This window comes from Gopherus flavomarginatus, chromosome 5 (genome assembly GCF_025201925.1).
Source record: "Gopherus flavomarginatus isolate rGopFla2 chromosome 5, rGopFla2.mat.asm, whole genome shotgun sequence".
In the NCBI taxonomy this organism is placed as follows: domain Eukaryota; kingdom Metazoa; phylum Chordata; order Testudines; family Testudinidae; genus Gopherus; species Gopherus flavomarginatus.
The window spans coordinates 104233805-104257625 of record NC_066621.1 but is presented as its reverse complement, the minus strand read 5'-3'; the positions used below and the strand labels follow the sequence as shown (position 1 = coordinate 104257625).

Sequence of the window (23821 nt, the reverse complement as noted above, 5' to 3'; positions counted from 1 at the left end):
CTGCTCTTCTGCAACTCCTGCAGTTTAAGCCTGTAAAGTCAGGGGTCATTTAGAGGTCAGTGCCAGCTGGGGGCGACCTTTTCAGCCAAGAGTGGGACACCCAAGGCAGAGCATTAAGCAACTGCTGACCATAAACTGAGGCACCTTTCAACTCAGTAGAAAGAGGGAATTGTAGGTACACGTGTTTAATGTTAGGCCCAACAGAACTTGTTCTCAAATCAGGTACCATAGCTGGAGTACTGGCTAAAGCGTTTGAGCATTCAATAAAGCCAGTTGTTTGGCTAGAAAGCCTGAATTTAATTTGGTTGGTAACTCACAAATAAGTGCTTGCATATTTTCTGTTAGTTTAATGCACAGCAATCCACATCAGCTCAAACTCAGTAAAACCAAACTCAGTAAAAATACTCCCCCCATATTATTTATACAATTTGTTCAAAACAAGGCAATTTTCTATCACTCACAAACCACACTTGTTTTTATTTTTATCCCTGTTCTTTGTGTCTTAAGAACACTTTAGGGCTTATGTTCAGGTTTTGTCCGGTATTTCACAGTTCAGACTTCAGTCTAGCGACCCTTAAGGAGGGCTAATGAAGTTGAATACTAGTGTTTAATCCTCTTCAGAACTACTAACATGCCCGTCATCCAAAACAGCCTCCTTAACAGCCATTGGGCCTGATCCAAAGTCCACTGAAGTTAATGGGAGTTTTTCAGTCAATAACAGAAAATTCAATTAATCAGCTTACTTAGTTGAATCCTAACACTTATACAGCTGGGCATCCCACATATACTATACTAGCCACTGAGTCGCTCCCCTCAGGTTAAAGTCCATCAAAGATAACAAAAGACAGTACACCTTTGTTTAGATCGCCTGTAATCACACTGGTGGGAATTCCATTAGACAGATGTATAAATGCTACAAATAACACCAATCGGCTTTTTTGCATCTCTGTGTTTACATCCACAACAAAGACATTCTTTATTCTTCAAGGAAAGTATAGCTCAGTTGTCAAAAATGTCATCCTGCCTCTGAATTAGTCAAGAGGAGACTTCAAGTATTAAAAATAAAAACAAATAATTGATTCTGTTGCTCATTCCTTCAGCCAGCAGCGTTTTCAGCATGGTGGACGTATTTCCAACTCTAATACGGTGACTTCTAGACACAGTTTCCGTTCCCAAAGACATAGGTCTCTGATAGGACTTAATTTGCTTAGCTGCTTTCCAGCAATGTTACCACGTTGACCAAATGGGGGCTGACCTGAACCTTCTGTATACAGCATGCCTTTTATCAGCTAAAGTTAAGGCCAATAGAGATTAAGAGAAAAGCCTGATAAGACTGTTTTCTCTTCTCCTATGAGCTTCTAATGATGTATACAGATGGCAAGGTTTTAAAGAATGCAATGAGTGCTTATTTGGGCAGCCTGTAAAAAATCATAAACAAGAAACCCTCCCACGCTTTTTGTCTTCCGAGCCCCTATTTTCTTCAATCCAGCCACTCTTTAGGGCAACTAAATTGCTTTTTCAGTTTTTATTTAAACCCCAACCACTTTTATTATTTACATCTGGTGGTGCCCTTATTTATGTCCCTTTCCACTTCCCTCCAAACACTCCCTTACTCACAGGGCTGCAAGGTATTATGGTTCTTCAGTCTCAGCAGGAGAACTCCACACTGCCTTCAAACAAATAATTAAGGGGAAGGTTAAAGGTTCACCTGGAGGTCATATCTTTGGATACTGGTCAGAATGTTTACATTAGTAAAAAAATGGGCATCCTCTGAAGTATTTTTTCAATGGGGTTTACACAACAATGCAGGACATTAAGAACATTTTAAGTCCTGAAAGTAAAGTGACTCAACTGGCTCACATGTATGAGTTTACAAAATTTGGTTTGACAGTGTTACATATTCAACCAGGATACTGGCTTTATGGGATGGATTTTGAAAAGCCAGCCTCTGTGTCTGCATGCATTTGCCAGCCATTTCACTTCCAAAGGAAGACATTTTGCCCTAGGTTTATTAAACCCACAGGAGTAATTCTAGATCTTCTATATGAACTACTAGATGATTCAGTAGGTATTTTCTGATAAGGAAGCTGAAGCCCTGAAAGTGAGCCCCCAAAACTGTACTGCCTAACAGAAAAATCCACTAGGGAGACTTGTACTAAATTATAAGGCCACATATTTCCAGTAAATGCTGAAAGACTACCATAGATATAACTGCTAATGAACATTGTACTTGATTTTGAGCCCTACTTTCTAGGTGTTTCTTTTTGTTCCTGAAATTTTGCACATGCAAAAAATTGCAAGTGTAATTGATGTCACTTGATGTACCTTGCTGTAGGGGCAGAGGTACAGTCAAGTACTTAGACATCTGGGTTTTCAAAGGCGCATAGGGGAGTTAGGCACTCAAATCCCATTAAAATGTAATTCCCTTTGAAAATTCCAGCCAGCCTAAAATTGCATCACTTATGCCCTCAAGTGACTATATCTGAAAAAAGGCATCTGAAATTATTTGTATCAACAAAAAAGCAGATGCAAAAGCAGATGTAGAGTTCAGTGCAGGCTGAAAATCAGGTCCAATATTCATTAGCAATGACTACATCATATAAACTGCCAGAACAACTGGCAGATATGCACAGAATAGTGTTTCTGTATTATTATTTATAATGCACCATCAATGTGAATGATTCATAACAGAGACATGGAAGCCATAGTCCCTGACCTAGACTTTACATTTTCCGAGGGCTTTTCTTTTATATGCCTCAGGGTGTTATTTTTGGGGCCAAAATAATGCAAGATCTAGTCCTTGCAAAATATTTCAGTTCATGCATTAGAGAAACACTGTAATATTACTTTGGCAGAAATGTTTTTAAGGGGCATTAAAAGACCAGGGAAAAAATTAAGCAAAAATACACATAACACTATTTTCAGCATTATTTGGGCCCCTATGGAACTGGAATTCATGGCTCTGTTCCTTAGCACTAATTGCCAACCTCGATGGTTGCCTTCACCCAGAGACCAAAGACTGAATGGGAAAAGGTGAACGAATCATCTCCAATGGAGAGAACTGCTCTATTATTAATCATAATAATTATTTGTATTCTAGGAGCACATAGCAGTTCCAGCGAAGATCAGGGCCCTGTTTCACTATGTCCTGTGCAAACACGTAATGAGAGACATATCCTGTCCCAGTGTGAATGGCCTGGATAAACAAAAGGTGAGAGAATGATAGCATGATTGTTGTTCCTGGTTTATAGAAAAGAACTGATACAGGGGGAGATTAAGTGACTTGCCCAAGGTCATACAGGGAGTTTGTGGCAAAGCCAGAACGTGATCCTAGATTTCTCTACTCCCCATCCTGTGATCTGTCCAGTCCACCATCTACATAACTGTTTTTCCTCTCTCCATCCATATTAACATTCGGGCACATTGGCAGGGGTGTAAGAGTGAAGCTCATATTGCCACTATATGTGCCATGGCTGTTCTGCAGATAAACAGGGGACTTCAGCCTCCAGGGCTGTCAATTTGGCACCTTTCACAAGCTCTACATTCACACACATGCAGAATTTGGCTCTTACCCTGGAATGATAAACGAGGCGTGTATTGTTAAGCAGAATACATGTAATTGGGGTACTACACATAATGCAACTCTCACTCCCATCATTTTGCAGATTTCAGATCACCACCTCTACTAATTCAAACAGTGGGCATTGGCTATGAAAGGATGTATTTCTGTTAGCATTGTTACATGAAGCAGTCATATATATGATACAGGGTCAAATCTATTCACCTATTCAAACTTCAAATGGTTCCACTCAGGGCCGGTGCTTGCATTTAGGTGACTTAGGCAGTTGCCTAGGGCGCCAGGATTATGGAGAGGGCGGCATTTTGCCAGGGGGGGCGGCAGGCAACTCCGGTGGAGCTGCCGCAGCCGTGCCTGAGGAGGGTCCCCTGGTCCACAGCTCTGGTGGAGCTGCTGCAGGCAGGATTGCGGCAGGTCCACCGGAGCCACGGGAGCAGCGGTCCGTCTGCAGAAATGCCTGCGGCAGCTCCACCGGAGCCGCGGGACCAGCACGGGGGGCGGCGAAATGGCTGTGCGCCTACGGCGCTAAAAATACTAGCACCGGTCCTGGTTCCACTAATTGCATTGGAGCTATTTGTTTGAGCAAGTCAAACAGGATATAGATCAACATGTAAGATGATGTGGACATTTAAAAGAAATCTCATTGCTTGATAGTATTTTATCTGTGCTCAGCCAAAAAAGAGCAGTAGAGGTAAACTAGTAGATTCTACAGTTTGCAGAATATATTAAGTGTAGTTAGGCATTTTGCTTAGGCAGACCAGCTGACCTAAGCTTCTTCCTATCTCTAATTAGCACCTTTCTAATATCTGTAAAAATTGCAGCTGTTCAAATGGCATCACTGGTTTTTTAATCACAAACCTGTGTTCTATATGCTGTAAGAAGTCATACACAATATTTAATTGCATCAACACATGTAGTTACCATATTCTATCTGAAGTCACTCCAGAATGATTTTAAAGTCACATTTACCTAATACATTTTAATTTTATGATAAATAACATTCTGCTAAAATTTCAAAGAAATACTAATGCAAACTGCAAAAGAAAATATGCAGCAGATACAGATCTCTTGGTCTGCATGCTCAAGCATGACACATTAATATACAATTTTTGAGGTTTCCCACTGGTTTCGTTATACAAAATTTCATTTTTTAAGATATGGCTCATTCAATTAGTGAATCAGGCATACTTCGCACCTGTGGGGTGGGCCGTCGCTATGCACGGCTCATGAGACGCCTAATGGTCTCGGACACTATTCGATGGTCTAGAGACATTTACACAGAGCACATCACCAGCCACCGCCAATACTGAGTGTGAGCCGGCGTGACTTTGTGAACCCACGAGGGGGAGGAAACTTGTGGACCTCCCCTGCTGGACTTTATCCCCTGAGCCCTGAACCCACCAAACCGAACTCCACCATGTGAGGGTCATCCTATCCCCATTACCCAGCCCGCTTATCTTTACCCATGACTGTCTGTAACCTGTATGCATGAGCGATGCACCCCCACTGCTTCCTGACTATATCTTGATCTCACTCACCGTACACCCCGCATTGGGAACATGGCAGACTGTATATGCTATGTGCTGTTCAATACCAAACTACTAGCATCCCCCTATACTCTGCATGCTACCCCCGATTATCAATAACTGACTTTTCAAACTCTCTGTATCGTTTATTTTTTAACATTTTCTAGTAAACTTTTAAATCTGCAAGTGCACTAGGTCCTGCACTGATTTATACTGGGCAGGTTGCTTCAACCCCACTGTAAGGCTATTGGAGGAGATTCATTTCACCTGCATAAGGCCACAACAGTCTGGTTTTATGTGAGTGAAAACCAGCAATGTTTGGAAACATGAAATTCATCCCCAACCTGGGACCAGATGGCTGGTTGCAGCACAGAGTTGCATTCAGCCCCAGTCACTATCTTAGGTTATAGCCTGGCAGTGTGAGATCTAAGTGGCGGAGAGGATCTTGTGCTGCTCCTCCACAGCAAAGTGAATTTCCCTTCTTGAGAAGAAGGAGGTAGAATATGAGGCCACAGAGTTTAGCTCTAAAGTTTTGTCAGTATCACTATGCTCTCTTGATTCCACTTCAAATATCCATAACAGACAATGATATGTTAAAATAACAGAAGTTCTTCAAATCAGTCATCTCACTGCATGCACAGAAAGACACTCAACTCTTTAACATGGAAAAAAGAGAAGGGAATAAATCAATAAAAAGAATACACTTCCAGTGAACTCCAAAGATTAACTACAGCAGTGCCTTGTCTCAAATTAGATTGCATGCTGATTGGGTCCAGAACCCTGTCTGCCTGGGTGTTTGTAAAGGACAGAGATCCTTACTAGGATTGTGGCACCTTAGAGACTACCACATTTATTTGAGCATAAGCTTTCGTAGGCTTTCGTTTTTGTAGCCCACGAAAGCTTATGCTCAAATAAATTTGTTAGTCTCTAAGGTGCCACAAGTACTCCTGTTCTTTTTGCGGATACAGACTAACATGGCTGCTACTCTGAAACCTGACTAGGGATTGTGGCACTAATATAATAATAACAATTAATAATAATAATAATAATGTTAATATATTTTCTTTATTATTAAATGTGAGATCTGGTCTACCTAAAATTCACCCCCCTGAGAGAAGTAGTTAACCCAAGTTAAGCCCCAGTATAGATACTGCTAGGCTGGTGGAAGAGGTCTTCTATAGACCTCGCTGCCGCCTCCTGAAGGAGAGGACTTATTACAGAAAAGAAAAAACCACTTCTGTCACTGTAGCAAGTGTCTACACTGAAGCACTAGGAGTTAGATACCTAACCTACTTAGATGTTTTTGAAAATCCCACTAGGCAGCCAACTGCAGCTTTAGGCACCTAAATACCTTTGAAAATCTGTTCCTCAGTACTTATGAAAGTTACCAGATTGAGGGCACGGGAACCTGAAGTCTTCTACCCAGCTACTAGATACAACAGTGAGCATGCTAGTGCAAGTTTTTCCACGAAGCTTGAACTATGTGCCTCAACCCTGCATTAGGGGTCCTTTCTAGGGGTGAGAGAGTAATCCAGGCTCTGTGCCCCTTCTTACTTTTGGCCACTACTATATCAGGTTAGATTACAGGCCACTAACTAGGAGTAAAACTCTCTGCATCCCATTTCCACTACCCTGAGCTATCCAGTGGAATCTTCTGAAATATTCAATGCTCTGCGTATCAAAGCAAAATACAGTTTAGTGTAAAAAAAAATGTTGTTCACAAATAGTGGTATGAGAAAGTAGTGATAGTTTTTTTTATCCCTGGCAGGTTTGTTTGACATCATTATATGGCACTTAACATATCATGAAATGGCTGTTTTCACATTGCCCCAGTTCAGCAAAGCCCTTTAGCACGTGCTTAACACTCGCTGAAGTCAATGGAATTTAACCACATACTTCAGTGCCTTGCTGAATATGGGCTTAAAACAGGTAAAAACTCCAATGTTGGTAACTTTTGATGGGAGAATTAATCTTCGTCCTAATGACATTTCAACAATCAAACTGAAAAATGTCAGTGTTTTGGCTCAAAAAACCCTTTTTTGATTTCCATTTAAACTAAGCCCACTGTCTCTCAATAATTTTCTGAGAAAAACCACAGAATTTGTCTGGTTAGTTGTGAAATCGAATTAAATTTTGTGAATTTGAAATGAAATGGACAAAAAATTCACATGGAAAGGTTTTCTAATTCTTTGTGATATTTTTTGCTGAGCTCTGTTCATGATGCTTATGTATCTGACATGTTTCTACCACACCCTGACTGTATAATTTCAGAGGAACAGAGCTATCTGGAAATGTGGAATCTGAGAGACTAAAATTGCAGCAACATTTTAATATCTATAAATATACCCCCCTTTAAAACTATTCATTGTTTATCAATCAGACTTTCATTTTTGCAGCTGAAATCTAACTATTTTGGTTTGTTTAACCTTTTCACTCCAGTGTGTGTTTTGAACTTGCAGAATTAGGTTTAGGTGTCCTTTTGTGTATGTGTGTGTATATAAAAATGGCTGATAAACCCCTTGTTTCTGCTTCACTGACTCTATGCCACACCTGTTTGTCAACTCTTATGTGCAGCATTCCTTATAAGAAAGTATAAAGCTGAATGTAGCCACTTGGATGTAAGCCAGCCAGAAAGGCTCCCTTAAGTTAAGAATATTGAGCAGTGGAGTCATTTACATGATCGATTTTCAAAGAGGGGGAAAAAAAGGGACTTATTCCTTGACAAAACTTCTTAACACTGGATTGGATAACTTTGTTAGAGGCATTGTAAGTATTCCAGGGAAGATTAGGCTATTTTAAAAATGGCAAGGCTGGCTGCCTATTAGATAGATAGAAAGTCTTTGTTCATTGATGGTTCCACAGACCTCTACCATGTCTTGTATGTCACTTGTAAAAGTATCACCCTCATAGAAGATGGCAATTTTGGAAATTACATTATGGCACTCAAAAGTCTGTGTATTTCAGTAGTTCAAGCATTCAAAAATTATGAGTCAGGCTGCCCAAAAGCATGAGAGTGACTTAAAAATCATGATATATTTACCTTCTGGGTTTTTTTTTGAGACTTTGGGGAACACTTGAGTTACATTTTCAAGCATTTCTCCACAAGCATGAGGGCTAGAAACTTAATTAGGAAAGAAAGAAAGCAAGCAAGCCAAGATTCTCACCTAACCACTTTTTCTCTGGGAGCTGGGACTTTAATAAGTTAAACATGAAATACCATGAAACTCCTGATAAAATCACGGGAGTTGTCAACACTGGTATTTATTTAGCTCACAGAAAATGTGTGTCTTTAAACATGTAGCTCTTCTATCAGGTTATATTTCTGGAGCATGGGAAAATGATTGGGCACAAGCCAAGAGTCTGAGGGTTTTTTGTTTTGTTTTGTTAACAGCCAGTGCTAATAGTACTTACGCTGAAAGTGCAAATGCTACAGAGTTACACTTGTTTATTCCATATAGCAGGTGTTTGCAGATGTGGACTGTATGGGAATCTCACCTCTGCAGTAGTTTGATGGCAAGAAAATGAAACCTTTTTTTTTGTAGACAGAGAAAGTGAGGCCTGAAATATACAGTGCTGACACTAGGTTTTGCAGAACCCAATACAATCATCACTCTTGCCTGCTTTCCCCCATTCCAACGGGCACAGAGTAATCCCTGGCCTTGGCTGCCTGCCTGTGCCCACTTCCACATACTTGTTTATGTTCTCAGTGGCCCCTGGTGACCTCCTCCACTGCATGTAGCAGGAAGCCAGGAGGTGGAGCCAAAACATAGCTTTCCAAATGGGATGTGCAGCTGGAGAAATCACTCTGTCCTGTGACCTGCTGGAGTCAAATGGGACCATGCATGAGGATATGGGATGGTGCCCTGGCTCCATGGCTGGCAGGTTGAGTGCATATCTGTGTCCTTGGAAGAGGGGAACCATATACTAACACATAGGTCATGTAAGCCTAGTGTTGCCACTGTACATATGTTGTCTAATAGTCATATCCTGTAGAGTGCAATTCATTTCTCTGAGTAAAAGGTGTATCTTCATTGCTACAATTCCATTTTGGCCATAAATAGTGAGCTAGCTCCATGACTGAATCCTACCCCATTTGTATTTTGTTAAATTGCATAGTGGAAAGGGGATTGCATTATCCAGGATTGCAAATATAGTGTAAAAACCCATCGTGACTGAGAACCAGTTAGAGAAATAAATCTGTTAACATTGAGTTTAATGAAGAATTCCCACTACACAAAGAACCCTCTACACACAGATTTTTCATTATAAGCTTTCATGATATTTTAACCTAGGTGGAAAATTATCTTTTATTTCCCTTGGAATTCTGAATGATAATAAACACTATTCAGTGAATGTAATCACACCTCATACCACATAACAAAGCATCACAGCAGGTCATGATTTTTGAAGCAATGTCTGTTTCTCTTTCAGAATGCCATCAGATTATTCATATATGGTTATTTATCATGCACTGTAAAAGCGATCTTTCAAAGGTACTTGAAAGGAAGGGAGGAGACAAACAGACAGAGTTCCTTAGCTATTCATATCTTAAAGATAAAATGCTAAGTCAATAGACATAAGTTGTAGTATATTACCTCATCCTGTACTTGATTTATTGCAAGTGGGAAGCAACTAGAAACTAAATTACTTTGAAAGTTTTACTACTGACATTAAAATTCCAGGTCTGTATACATACATCTTATGGAGACTCTGAACACAATTTTAGCTAATTTGGCATGTACTCTACTTTGCTTGCACTGGACTGTCCACATTAAAAGTGAATTCAGACCGTTCTGCTGATTCTTAACTAACCCTTGAATTTCAAGACGTGTTAATTTGTCATGTTAAACTCACAGGAGGAGATTTTGAAAACTGGGAGCTGCTGAGTGTTCAGCACTTTTGAAAATCAGGCCACTTATTCAGGCACTTAAATGCAGCTTTCGGATCCTAACCTTGGGCAGCCATTTTTGAAAATCCATATTTTTGTAATAATCAAATTAAAGTCACTTCACAAATTCCTAACTAGTTCAAATCCAGTTTTCAACTAGTTATAAAGTAACCTGAAGAGGAGAGCTTAGCTATAAATTTAATCTCTGTTTAACTTTGCATCTTCATCATGAACTAAACATATTCATTCTCCATCTTACTTCTCAGCGGAAACTACCGAAGTATTAACTTGCCAAAAATGCACAAAAATGTTTAGCAATTATGTATTGGATGTGTTTGAAGAGATCAAGGTGCACTCATATGTCCTGTGTTATGGATATCTCTGATTAGCTTGTCATCTACGCTGAAGAAGATGTAGCTTGATTCGCCTATGCTGTGTAGCAGGCCAGCTGTTAGCTGTCTGTCAAGCACCTAAAGTGGACAAGTAGTCCAGGAGCAAAAATGTCACTCCTTTGATCTGGCAAGGAGCAGCTGCTGATTTATAGAGTAGGACTTTGTTCTTCCGTTCTATTTTACTTTCTTTCCTAAGGCAGAACCACAAAATCCAGCAGGAAAAAAAAACTGCCGTTCTCTGCAACATCAACAAGCTCTGACAACTGCAACAGGGTTTTTCTTGGCCCTAACAAAGCTCTCAGCCAGCTCCTTTGACGCTCACCTTTTTTTTTCCCTTCTTCTTTTTGCAATGTGGTAGTTATTGTTTAATTCAGCTTCTGTAAATGGAATGGACTGTGGCCAGCAAGCCTGGGGCATAAACACACCTGTATGAAAGAAGCCTTATTGTAGCAACCATCTACAACCAACCTGCACATGCACTACCAGTCTGTGAGTTCAGAAGGAATGCTCCATTTAACCTGACAGCAAATTTTGTCCAAAGTGAGCTATTTTTTTGTATTCTCTGTCCTGTCTTGGCCATGCTTGTATATTTTTTTCATTGTCATTAAAGCTTCAAATCTAAAGGAAAAAGGATTAGGCTGGGAAATATATATTTTACCAATCAACCAGTGGACCTTAGCAAGCTGGATCTTAACAGTTTAGTTTTCAAAATCCACCACCAAACTAAATTTATAGACGCACGCTAGTGAAAGTTTGAGAATCGCTAATCCTAAAGATGTTCACACTGATGCCGAGGCAAAGCTGCTGTGGCAGACACTGCCAGCTTATACTGATCTCAGTTTCTTTTTGAGAAACATTCTGGGAAAAGGTATTTAATAAGCAATGGATTTTGACATGATTAAAGTTAGTCAGAACATCACATTGACAGCATGGAGTAAAGTTCTGTTCAGAATCATATTGCAAGGCGCCGAGCAGCTTCTATAAGGTATTGAGCACCCTAAGTGGGGTGCTGAGCTCCCTCCTCTCCCATGGAAGCGACTGCGGAGTCACCTCTGTGAAGCTGAGCCCTTAATCCAGTCTCAAGTTTATTAAAGGGGAAAAAAAATGCTGTAGGCCACAAGACGATGCCGTATGGAGTTACTGTGTTAAGGAGTACATAAACCTGCATGTACGCGTTTGCTAAGAAGCCAGTATGTGTTCAGCGTTTCAGTTGGGTGCGAATCCAGGTATATGCCATATTCAGACTCCTTAACGCTTCAGGCTGACTGGAGGAGGAAAAGGTTTAAAAACAAAGGGGGGGGGCATGAGTTGAGTGAGGAAGAATCGCAGCACCACTATTTTCCAAGATGAGCACATGTTAGCTTGTGGAAACAAATAAATACTCGTACAGCCAAGGCCCTAAGGGAGGCAGGATAATGATGATCTACAGCATAGCATAAAATGATACATTAAAAACTATGTTGTCAGTGGAACAATAGAATATTAAGCAACAGTCCATAATAATTGGAGAATATTTTAATTATAGCTATAGATATCTTTCTCTAGCTGGTGGCTACTAAAGTATACATGAGAGGAAGGGGAACTAGTGAAACAATTAGGAGTAATGGACAGTATATCTATATATAATCTCAACACACACACACACACACACACACACACACACACACACACACACACACGTACGTACGTTATAGCACCCGTCACTGCAATACCTAATCACTTCCCAAGTAAGTTGTAGCTACATGGTGATGTCCATACTTTTCTGCTCCTTGCCCTTGATTGGTTATAGGAGGCTCTGCTTAGGTTTTATATACATATATGATCATGTTAATTTCACCCCTTTGATCACTCTGCTTATGGTAAGCAGGCTTCATCAAAGAGGAGAGTCTTGAGGCTCAGTGTCTGAGTGCGTGGTGTGTGTAAAGGTGTTATCAGTTTGAGAACTGCTAGCTCAGTGCAGCAGGCTTTTGTTCAGTGTCTGTACAGCACCTCGCATAATGGGGTCCTAGCAATATTATTATTCAGGAGGGGTGAAGGCAGGACAGATTTATTCAGATCATCCCAGTCTGATAAAGCCTTTATACCTTTCCACATCATTGTGTATTAAGTGTATCCTATATGTATCACAGAAAAAATGTTTTAGGACCACCTTAGAGAGTCTGTTAAAAACTTTATTGCAAATGTTGCTTTTAATGTTGTGCCTATGATAACAGGGCCTAAATTGCTGTAAGCCAAACTGTGCAGACCTCAGAGAGAGGAAAATTAAAACAAAAAAGGTGAGACTGCTCACTCTCACACATGCATGCTTGCCTCATGGCTCATTCCCTGCTACCAGGGTCAGCCTCGCTGGGTAATCAGAGGTAAATGCAAAGCACAGCTGGTAAGTCTGGGACAGAGCTGGCTAGAGCTCTGCAGGGGCCCTGGAGTGTTGCATTTGTTGTGATTGAGGACACACATGTGAATGTTGCACCACCCTTCTCTTCTCTCTCCTGGATTCATTCTTCTGAACCAGCAGAGGATTGAAATTGACAAGGTTTGTGCTCTCTGAAGCACTCAAAGAGGTGGATTCTTATGAATTTCAATACCAAGCTGGCTCACAAGAATCAGAGAGGGCTGGTGGGAGTCTGTCCCAAATTGCATCACTCTAAGGTTGCTGTTGGTGGGTTCCCCAGCTGATGAGCAAATTAACACTAATGCAAACTTTTTGTCTTTTTATTTTTAAAGGCTGGCTAGCTAGCAAAGCATCTGGTTTCACATTTTAGGCTTGCCAACCTGGTTACTGTCACTTGAATATGCCATAAAAAAAGGAAATTATATCATAAAAAGGAATATGAAATTAGCATTATACGTGGTGGTCATATATCTTTAATGAACATTGGACAGTATTGTGATATTTTCCCACTGTCATTCTTGTACATAGAAATGAAATATCTGTCATGAAATTAAACAAATCAGTCAGTCTTGCTTTCTGTATCTCTGTAACTCATTATGGGAGAAGTTTTGAAACAGAATGTGATCTTACATCATTTTAATAAAGGTTACGGATGGATTTTCAGCATTAACTCAGAATATGCTCACTATTTGGGAAAGTTTTGAGTAGGTCTCAAAAATTGCATCTGCACCACTTGTGGGGAGCGCATCTGATTGTATGAGCATCAACTTGCATTTGAGCTCATAAAACTGGCAACTGTGGGCTGCTTGATCCTGCAAGGTGCTGAGTGCTTAAGTTAATTATTTTATACAAAATGGAATAGCTTTAAGAAGAGAGCTTGAGAAGCCCCCAAACCAGGACTACCTCTAGGCTAGTGATTGGGGCACTCTCCTTGGAGGTTCCAGTCCTTGCTCCTCTCAGGCAGAGTGGGGATTTCAGCCTAGATTTCTAGGGCTTAGGCATGAGATTGGTGGCTGTGAGCATGCTCACCAACAGAGACTTTGGTGCCTACAGGACTTTATTTGGGGCAACCTTAGGTGCCTACAGGTTTAGGGGGCAGCCAAGTGGGGGTTTTGAGGATGTAAATTTTAGGTGCCAGAAGTGACAGTTTAGGTGCTGAAGGCCCCTAGTGGATCCAGCCCTAAGGCGCTTTGGAAATAGGACTTAACGTGCTTTTGAAAATTTTACCCATGCTTAACTTTAAGCACTCAAAAAGTCCCATTGACTCTGTGTGGACAGTCAGCATGAGTGTGTGCCATTTCACATAGTGGGCCACATCCTCAGCTGATGTAAATTAGTAAATTTTGAAGTTAATGAGGCTATGCTGATTTATACCAGCTGAGGATCTGGTCTACAGTGAGTACCAATGAAGGACCTGCACATTCAAATTGGATACATCTGTAATTGTTCTGGCCATATTTAAGAGGACCATCTGAAAAACTGCATCATAACAGTACTTGAGCAAAGTTTTTGTGGTTTAATACTCACAGATAATGCTACCCACCTGTGCAACATAACAGTCTTAATGTTTGAAAAGGGGTTATTTAATTAAAAATACAGATTGATAAGTCTTTTCCTACCATATTTTCAATCCAAACATTGCAGCATTGTGCTAGGGCAATGGTCCCCAAACTGTAGGGTGTGGAGGAATGTTCAGAGGGGCACATGGCAGGGCACGGGCCAGTCTCCACATGGGATGGGGAAGGAAGCGCCTGCCAGCCTTGCTTTGCCCTCAGCTGCAGCTCCGTTCCACCTCCTGCTCTGCCCCCAGCCCTGCTCCGCCCCCAGCCACAGCTCTGCTTTGCCCCCAAGCTAGCTCTGGCCTCATTCCCTCTCTCCCCCAAGGCCAGCTCCACCTTCAGCCCATGCTCCTTTGCTGAGCCAACTGTTCAGTAAGGAAGGGTGGGTGGGCACGGACAGATTCCATGACTGGTGGGGAGGGGCATGACAGGAAAAGTTTGGGTACCGCTGTGCTAGGGCATGAGAATCTGAAGGTGAAATGGACAAGAAACTGACTAAATAAAAGTGGAAGTGAATTGTCCTTTTTCATTCTGTTTTCAGTATCCACACGGAAAAAAACAGAGAAAGATAAATCAACAGCAAAGAGAGTGAAAAGTCAATTAGATTATTATATTTCAGTTAGAATAATTAAAAATTATTTGTAACATTTGTGTATTGCTAAAAATACACAATTTGTAACCCGATAGTTCTCATTTAATATAATATTTAACTATTCAATAAGGTCAAAAATATAGACTCACACACATGCAAACTTTTAGCATGATAAAGTCTTCAGCAAGGTAATAAAAGAAATAAAATGCAAACACTCAGTGACTAAGGAGTGAAAACAATCTTCTCCTCTAGGAGCCAGATCAACTGGCAAAGGAGTGTATTTCTTCCTGAATCTCCAACAGTTGTTATATCCAGTCTTTCCAATGTGACTACATTATCATCCACAAAATTTTTAGCATCATTGTAATCATAAAAGATATATTTTATATCTTTATAAATCACATGAGGCTTAGCAGACTCCAGTAATGCCACATATGCTTTAATACTAGTAAATTCTAGCCTAAGAGAGTCTAGACTGTGTTGTATCATCTGAGTTTCCAGAAACATTTTAGAAAATATTAGTTCTTTGATTCGATAAAATATATATTAAAAAATACAGTGGTCAATAGCCAAAGAGAAAGCTGGCACCTTTAAATGGACCTTGACAGAAGCCTGACTTGGAGGCATCCATGTCTGTTTTCTATTTGTCCCTCAATCACTGATCCACTGTGGACGATGTAAAACAACTGCTCAATTTTCAAAGTGGGACACATGAATTCAGCACTCTGTGACCTATAATTCCAGGAGATCAGCCGCCCTTTGGTGGGTGAAATTGGTGCCCACAAAAAATACAAATGCCAGCTTTTCAGGCCCAAATTTTACATCTGCATTTCAAATACAAATCTCACAGTTCTAACTAACTAATTGTAGGGGCAAATCAGGTAACCTGATGTAATTTGCAGGTGAACAAAATGCAGGTAAAGATTTTGTGGATGTAAATTTTGCACCCAAAATGAAAGAGGCAGGGCTTCAACCCTACTAAAAATGGATCCCTAAGACTTACCTAGGAAATTGGACTTTCTGAACTAGCTTTCCCCTGGTATTTTCAGTGTAACATAGTTTTATTTTAATATTTATAATATATCATGCTACAACATCTTTCACACAAACTCCATCCCATAACAATTTACATAATTAGATAATTCATTAACAAAAATTATTTCAGAGGGAGAGAAATTAAGAGCCATAAACAAAGGAGAAAATATAAGTTTTCATTGAGTTTGAAAATATTATATCTGGAGAGTCAATGATACAGGACGGTTAGTTCAAGTGGAAGGAACTGTAGAGGAAAAGGATGATGGATGAAAAGGGATGAGATTGTGCAACTAGGCAGGGTGGGAGAAGGCCATAGATAAACAGAGAGAGAGGCCATGAAGCAGGCTTTTACATGGTTTTAAAAACAGTTTTGAAAAGGACCCTGAAATGAACAATGGAAACCAGTGGAGTTGTCTGAAGGATAGGGTTGATTTTGTCGTGTTTGAAGTATGTGTGAGAAGGAGGCAGAAACATTTGGCACATGATGGGGCATGGAGAACTGGGATTTAGAAGCTTTAGAGAAGGGAATTACAGTAGTCAAGCTGAAAGGAAGTGAAAGCATGAGCAGAAGTAGCATATGTGGTTAATACTGCTAAAGGCTGAGTTGCAGACACAAGAGATGTGGAAGAATGAAAGAGCAGGATCAAGGATCACACCAAGGTTCTGGACAGTGGGAGTAAAATGAGGAAGGAGTCCTAAAGAGGCATGGAGGAGTAGGAATTGTGTTTGAGGATGTCCAAGAGAATAACATCTCACTGAGATATTTATTTGTCACTTCTGTTTATCAGGTTATAAATCCACCTATGTAAACAAACACTGTCTAATACATAAACTTCTTTTCATCAGTGCAGGGTTTACTATGATAGCTTGCAGTCTCTGCAATGTTTGTTTTAGTTGTGGATCGCTCCTTCTCACCAACAATTCTAATTCCCATATATTTAAGTTGGCGTGTAACATCTAAATCAGATTGGATTTGGCTACTGGGGAATGCATACAGGCTCATGGCCATGATCCTTTTCTTTGACATGACATTATTTTAACAGGAGGCGCTTCGTTCCCTTTCTTGAGATCCTTCTTGTTAAATTTTACTAGACACTTTCCACTTCTAATAACTTACCCTCAGATATCACAACAAGGCTGCATTTCAGAATCAGGAAACTAACTAACAATTTAAATAAGTTTCTGGCAAAATCTATGAGATTCTGGTAATAAAAGAAATAGCTATGAACAATTCTTGGTTATCTATAAGCAACATGTTTATAAGAATAGAGCACTGAGATTCAAGTCCTGAAATAGTGTATATAGGTGTTAGGGATACACTCCAATACTAATCAATTGTTTATCTCAACAGTTCTTGTTTATGGAGTGCACAAGATCAAAACCAGCTTTTTACTTATAACTGTTTTCTGTGCTACCTGCCTGGCCTATGAACCCTAAAAGTGCCTGGATAAAGGTGAAGGGTTCACTCTCCACAAGCAATCCTGTCAGTCAGGCTAACAGCACTGATTCACTCACAGGAGGGGGAAAAAAAAGAGACTCAGTTGTTGGACTTATTGACTCCAGGAAGGGCAGCTACTCTGTCATTACCATAGAGTGCACACAACCTGAGCTCTGTGTTGGGGCACTTAAAATTACTATTTGCTGTGAAGGATTGGCAAAGCAATTCTTAAAATGATGGGGTGAAAGTAAGAGAAGCTCCATTATGAGCTTTTCTTTTGCCTTTAACGGAAGTGATTCTTTTTGAGTCTGACCCACTTATTACCTTTTGTTCACTTGTCTTTATTAACATATATTAACTGACTAGATTACTTTTAGAAACAAACACATTTCATTAGGTAATTGTATCACAATGGCCTCGTATTGGGAAGAAAGTAATTTTCAATCCAAACACAAAAAATGCATACAACCTGATGGATATCTATGTATACAGATACCCAGCCCTCTGTCCAAGAAGCCTGCAAATATCTGTAGGAAATGCAAAGCAGCTGTGTGCATTACACATGAGAAGAGATATTTTTTAAGAAAGGCGAAAAAAAATGTAATTAAACAGATGTCAAAATTATTTTCTTGTCACCATCTATCAGGATTGGTTAATATCCATGTACTGATGTTGTATAATTGTTCTTATGGAATGCTGATTCTCAGAACCATAATGAGTTGCTACTGCAGCAAAGCAGTGAAAGTGGCATCCCCACAGAGTTATCTTCTAAATTATTTATACTTGCAACACTTTCACATAATGGCAGTTTCAAACTCAAACAAACAAAGCAAACCGCACAATAAAGAGAGGGGAAGAGACTGTACAGGAGCCCTTTCTGAATGCAAGTAGGTAGAAAGGTGGGTCAAATAAGCTCATCAGCATTTGTTTTCCACTAGAATTCTCATGAGGCTTGCAATCAGACAGCATCAAAGCTCTTTGAGGTTGTGTCACCTTTGCAAGGGATTACATAGTAGTGTATTACCTGCCTCTGTTTTATCTGTCAAATCTGAAATGTAAAGGAATGCAAACTTTATTTTTCTTGTGCAAGTTTGCTTATTGTCTTTGAATCCCAGGGCAGAACCTCCCAAAAAGCTTAGCTGTCAAGAGGGTGCCAATGAAAGCAGATACTGGTATTGCTGTGTCATATTCATCCCGTAGGCTATGGAGTTAGATTTGCAGAGGTTTCTTTTAACAGCCTTAGCATTGTGCATTACCTACTCCACTTTGCACACCTGCCTTACTTATACTCAGTTTAATGATTAACATGTTATGGAGTCAATGCTATTATTTTCATCAGAAGGAAATAAACCATGGAGAAGGTTTTGTTTTGTTCTGTGTTTTAAACATCAAAACAAAATTCCAAAGGAAATCACTCAGACATTAGGTTATTAGAAAGTATCTAATATTCAGTTAAAACACAGTCTCATTTCTGCTATACTGAAAAGATGAAAAGACCGAAGGCAGGGTTTTCTGTAGAGTGAACGTGGAATTTCAGCCTAGATTTTAAGAAGTATCCATTCATTCTGACTGCCTCAGTTTCTGGGTGCCCAACCTACAACACCCAAAATGAGTGGCCAGCGAAAAGAGTGGCCTTCTTGGTTAAGTGTAGTCACTCTCAAATATTATGGGCCTGATTCACCACTTGCTACTTCAGTCTTACACCAGTGCACCTCCTTTGATTTCAAGGGAGTTATACTGGTATAAAGTTGGAGAAACACTGTGGTGGATCAAGCCCTATATTCAGACTCATGTTTTCTCCTAGATAATGGCTACTAATATATTTATGATTTTTAAAAGGCTTTTCAATTCAACTATCTATTGTTACTACGTGCAGGAAGTAAAGATGTAAATTACAACTAAGCTTTTAGGGGTTTATTCCCTCATGATGTGCTTGTGCTGTGAATGTTGGGGTGGGGAAGCAAGTATAGAGAACCTTTTATAAAATAAATGACACTGAGGAAAAACTCTTAATGCAGTGTCTGTGTGTATGGGGGTGGGGGACAGAGATGTTATCCACTGCATTTTAAATTCCTATGTACTATGAAATAATTCCTTAGCCCAACTTCAAAAAAGTTTCAAAACTGTAGTTTAACAGGGTTTAAAATAAGTGCTGTCTAGATTATGGTTCGATCCTGATTACCTGAGAAGAAACAGAAAGTACTTTTAGGGTTATAAACAGCCCTTAGCCATGCATGTAACTCCAATGCCAATGGGAATTTTGGGCAGGGACTTAGGGCAGAAATAGTATATGGCCCTCTGTTCTCAAACATGACAGACGCAATAAACCTTAACCTCTACATTCCCAGCTTTCCTCAACCACAGCTAAAAACTCTACATACGTTATGCCATCTAATGAACCAGACCTTAAAAAGAAACCACAAATCCATACCAAGAGATTAGTAGGAAAAGAAGTGTGACATAAATGCTTGCTCGTTGTAGCACCAGAGTAGTTAGAAAGAAAAAAAGACCCAATAGATGATCAGCTCTGTCCTCCTACAAGGACAAGGTATAGTCTACCAATACAGGACGGTCTACCAATACAGGACCTACTGGTTATTAAACTGATACTTCACCAATGCTCTGAACCCAGAGTGTAAGAGCCCAGTAAGCAGAAAAGCAGACCAATAAACTGAATTTGGGAAGAAAATGCTGGGCTGTGCATTTCCCATCTTCCTCTCCCAAGCACCCTATTTGTTTTGCTCTGATTCTGGAGCAACACAGAGGAAGGCTGGACTAGTGTTTAAAGCACAGGTCTGGCGTTCAGGAGACCTGGCTTCAACTTTTGGCTTTGCCACATACAGTACTTCCTGTGTAACATTAGGCAAGTCACTTATGATTAGATTGTGACTTTGTAAAGGAGAAAAGGGAATAAGACACCTCTACTTACACAGGTTACCTGGATATTCAGTTCAGGTACACAGGAGTCAGTGAGGCTACTTATCTGCTTACTTCCTCCAAGGAGCAAGTGGGCAGAGAATGGAGGGAATGAAGTCTTTGCTTCACTCCTCCTTGCTCACTAGCCAATGTTGCAGAGCCAGCATGGGATGAGTAGTAATTTACGGTGGGTGTAGGTAAATAGTAAAGTACTACTGCCCAGGAGCAAGGAGGATGTCAAGGAGGAGCTGTGCCTGGGAAGTCTGTCTCTGAGGTATGTCTACACTGGGATTAAACAGCTGTGGCTGGCCCATGCCAGCTGACTCAGGCTTGCAGGGCTCAGGCTAAGGGGCTGTACAATTGCAGTGCAGACATTCGGGGGGTCCCAGAGCATGGACTTGTGCTTGAGCTTGAATATTTACAGCCCCAAAACCCAAGCCTGCAAGCCTGAGTCAGCTGACGTAGGCCAGCCACAGATGTTTAATTCCAGTGTAAACATGCCCTGTGTCTCAGTTCTTCACACGGCTATTTCTGTAAGGATGCGTTTTATCAGTAATTTAGCCCTTGTTCTTGCTGCACCTCAATTCTGCATCTTTAAAATGGGGATAATAATAATACTTCCTATCTCATGTCTCAACTTCCTAATGCTGTGGGGGCAAATTCATTGACATTTGTGAGGCACTCAGACAGTGTGAAGACAGAGGCCAGAGAAGTACCTACCTATTGATCTAGCTAGCTACACAGTCTAGAACATACCTTTTCTGGTGAAATTTGGACGGCTGATTACAAGAGCTACAATTACTAGAGAACTGGTTTACAAATTGTTCTGCAACTGTTATTCACATGTAACTTTCCAAAAGTCTGTTTAAGATTATTTTCATGTGGGATAATTAGCCCGACATTTAAGAATTCTAATCTCATATGAATGTGCAATCAAAACAAGTATTTTCCTGCAAGCTAAAAATGCCTGGATTTCACTTTTCACTTTTGAAAGAATTTTATTGTTCGTGCTGGATGTGCACTGAAACACAAAAGAATACTTCACCTCACTGCTTGAATTCGTTTGTTTTTTATTTTTTTACTGTTCAGTGTGTATTTAATTAACGATGTCTGAGTTGTTTTTCCCTATGTGTGTGTGAGTTTAGTGTTTGTAATGATCCACAGAAATGGTACAGAAAAAAGCAGTTCAGGGTTCTTTATGCTGGCCTGACACTCTGCTTCATACTTTATATGCCAAGCCTGTAAGAGAATGACCAGGTCATTCAGTGTCTAGTCCACTCAACATCTGGCCTCTCTGCTGAGACTGTCAATAAATGCTGGTTGTGGGCTGTGGACCATAGGCGAAGATCTACCAATTCATTTCTTATAGGCCACAAAACAGCTGCTGGATGGTAATGATTTTTGGTAACTACCAAGATGGACTGGATTGGAATCTGAGACCAAGATTGCAAATGACAATGTGGAAAATGTCTAGATATACAAAAGGACCCCACTTTCATAAGAGAAACTCCAAACAGAAATTACACACAAGCAAATTAGCTATGAGCCTAGTGTATCCATGGATCGGAACCCCCACCAGATGTTTCCCTTCCTTGTGGCATGTTCACCAGGTCTGCAGGGGAAGCACATTGATATATACTTGGCTTGACCTTCTTCTGAGAAGAGGAAGCAAAGTGCTTTTTCCAGTTAGGCGCATGGAGGTGTTCTGCAGTGAACTGATCTGGTGGAGTGAGTACCACCTGGTTCTTCCATAAGGAAGTAAAAGTTCATCCCATGAGGAAAGGAAAACTGCCACACACATACTCAATCCCATAGGGGGAGAGCAAGGAATTGATGAGACGCACCCTCTTTTCCCTAGGGAGAAAGTGCTGCTGTGGAATCCTCTGCCCCCTATTTGCCAGGATGGACAGGGGGAAGGCAGGAGAAGGCAGGAGGAAAATCTTCCCACCCAGAATTCAGGAAGAAGAGGGGAAGCCAACTCACAAGTTACTAAGAGAGAGGAGAGCACAAAATTTAAGAACAAAAAAGAACTCCCTATAATGCGGCAGGAGCACAAGGGGGCGGCTGAAAAAAACATTTGACTGTTTTTAAAACATAGTTTTGGGCAGATCCGCATCTTTTCTCTCCAAACAGATCCCTGCAGAACTTAACTGGGAAGGAACAAGAGTGGGGAAATCCTGACCATGCATGAATAGAGGCTATACGAGCTCCTGGCTTCACATAAGGAGGGAACATCAGAAGACATTATTCATGCAGGAAGAAGTAGGCTTGGGAAAGTGCAGCTGAAAGTGGGACACCTTTTTTTGTTTGTTGAAATATGTGAGTGGCCCTGCATTTTTGGTACACTTAGGCCTCATTTAATCTTAATCCATCCCTATTTTTATGGAATTTTTAAAAGGGTTTTATTATTAGGCAAATACACTTGAGGAAATTCCTCACCGCAGGTGAGTCAAAGGAAAACAGATCTAATCAGCCATCTGACCAGGTGAACAATGTGGAGATTGAGAGTAAAACCAATTGACACAGCTCCCAGTATGAGACACAGACAGCCAGACACCAAACAAAAGAATCAGAGATGCACTCAAGCTGCAACATCTGGGTCTGAATCCAAATATTTTTAGTCCAGCCCATCTCTAGGACTAATGGGCCAGATTCACCTCTCATTTACCCAGGCTTTAAACTGCTTAAACTCCCCTGACACCAATGAAATAGCTCCTCTTTTACATCAGTGTACAAGAGAGCAGAATCAGGCCCAACAGCTCCCGAACTTTGATATCATATTTTGTGGAAGAGAAATAAAGATGACATGGACCTGGGGGAAATAATTCAACATGTCAAGAGAACAGGATACAACCCCCATTTTAAAAGAAAATATTTCCATATATTTTTAAATTCTAGGGAAACAATGTGTTTGAGCCATTTCATATTACTCGAGTGCAGTGCTGGTAAACAGCGCCAAATTCCTAGTCTGGCCATTTGCCTTAGAAGCAGCACATGTATTGTACAGCACCTCTGGACTTAACAGCTATTTAGGGGTAAATCCTGCCCTTTGGCACAAAGAGACCAGGATGCAATAGAACAACAGCAACCTGCTGCACAGAGCTGGGAGACAAGAATCCTCCTGGGACCCTATTCTGATCACTGTTACCTTGACATAAATGAGGAGTAGTTCTATTCAATAGGCTTACTCCAGATTTATTCTGGTGTACCTAAAAATTAGAATCTGGCCACTGAAGTTCACACCATACACACACTTTGGAGCACAGCTCATTGCACCTTTGCATGTTGGTGAGGTATAGAGACGAGACAGGAAGGTCTAGACCAAGGGTAGGCAACCTATGGCACGCGTGCCAAAGGCGGCACATAAGCTGATTTTCAATGGCACTCACTCTGCCGGGTCCTGGCCACCAGTCCAGGGGGGCTCTGTATTTTAATTTAATTTTAAATGAAGTTTCTTAAACATTTTAAAACCCTTATTTACTTTACATACAATAATAATTTAGTTA

At 40.5% G+C, this 23821-nt stretch overlaps 1 protein-coding gene across 7 annotated transcripts in view; it reads right to left on the bottom strand.

The window, feature by feature from the left end:
- The window catches only part of MEIS2 (Meis homeobox 2), a 184389-nt gene that overhangs the window by 7068 nt on the left and 153500 nt on the right, over nucleotides 1-23821 (bottom strand). The window lies entirely within an intron of this gene.